Genomic DNA, 1,770 nt, shown 5'->3' on the forward strand with positions numbered 1-1,770 from the left:
GGTTCAGGATGAGGAACACATGTATGCCTGTGGCGGATTCATTTCAATATATGGCAGAACCAATACAATATTGTAAAGTTTAAAAATAAAATAAAATTTAAAAAAATAAAATAAAAAAAAAGAAAAGATCAGTTCAATTCAGTCACTCAGTCGTGTCCAACTCTTTGCAACCCCGTGGACTGCAGCATGCCAGGCTTCCCTGTCCATCACCAACTTCCAGAACTTGCTCAAACTCATGTCTATAGAGCCAGTGATGCCATCCAATCATCTCATCCTCTGTCATCATCCCCTTCTCCTCCTGCCGTCAATTTTTTCAGCATCAGGATCTTTTCCAATGAGTCAGTTCTTCACATCAGGTGGCCAAAGTAGTGGAGCTTCAATTTCAACATCAACCTTCCAGTGAATATTCAGGACTTGATTTCCTTCAGGATTGACTGGTTTGATCTCCTTGCTGTCCAAGGGACTCTCAAGAGTCTTCTCCAACACCACAGTTCAAAAACACCAATTCTTTGGCACTTAGCTTTCTTTATAGTTCAACTCTCACATCCACCCATGACTACTGGAAGAACCATAGTTTTGATTAGATGGAACTTTGTCAGTAAAGTAATGTCTTTGCTTTTAAATTTGCTGTCTAGGTTTGTGATAGCTTTGAAGCGTCTTTTAATTTCATGGCTGCAGTCAGCATCTGCAATGCTTTTGGAGCCCAAGAAGATAAAATCTATCACTGTTTCCACTGTTTCCCCATCTATTTCCCATCTGCCATGAAGACCAGATGCCATGATCTTAATTTTTTGAATGTTGGGTTTTAAGCCAGCTTTTTCACTTTTATGAAAATATATTAGTTCTTATTCTCTGTGAGGTACTCTGATGTTTTCTAATCTTATTTTTTATTAAAAAATATGTAATAACAAAAACCTTACTGATTAAGAGGAAATTAAAACTGAAATTTTTCACTTAGTAAAATGACTTAAAGTAGTAATATAAGTCAATATAAGTAAAATAACTTAAAGTAGTAATATAAGTAAATATAAGTAAAATAACATAAAGTAGTAATATCCTGACTTGGTATAGTATTAGAAAGGCAGCCGCTTCATGGGTTGCTGTTGAAGCCACAGCTTGGTGAAAAATTTCTTCATGGAAAGCAAACATTTAATGTCATGTTTTTTCCCTTATTCAAGCAATTTCACTTCCATTGAAACTACAACTTAAATGATGTTTGTTCATAAAAATATTGTCTATAATACTGCATAATTGGAAAAATACCAAAGAGTGATTAATTTTTTAAATACATCTAAATAATGGAAATTAGCCAATCATTTAAAATTATGCCTTTAGTATATGTTTTCTGACATGGAAATATCTACAATGTTGAGAAAAACAAATATATTTATAAATTCTGGGTATATTATAGTCCCTCTCACAGAAAAATATAGCTGTATAATACATGTACCAAAAATTCTGAAAACTGGTGATAGTCATAACCTTTATGCAATGAAATTATGGTAGTGTTCTCTTTTTAAATGTGTTTATATCTTCTAATTTATTCAAAATTAATATATATAATTAAGTAATAAAATTTTATAATTTAAATTTAAAATACTAGACTCCTTCCTTCAAACTCTGGATCCATTTTTTATCTTTAGTGGAAGAAGCAATTGACAAAAGGTCAGAGTGTCGGAGTTCTGTTCCCAGCTTCCATTTTGGTATAAGTCATGCTTTAAGTGGCCATTCAAATCCTGTAGATCCTAATTCTTTCACCTATGAAATGAA

The sequence above is a fragment of the Bison bison genome, unplaced genomic scaffold, assembly GCF_000754665.1.
Source record: "Bison bison bison isolate TAMUID 2011002044 unplaced genomic scaffold, Bison_UMD1.0 scf7180017850793, whole genome shotgun sequence".
Classification (NCBI taxonomy): Eukaryota; Metazoa; Chordata; class Mammalia; order Artiodactyla; family Bovidae; genus Bison; species Bison bison.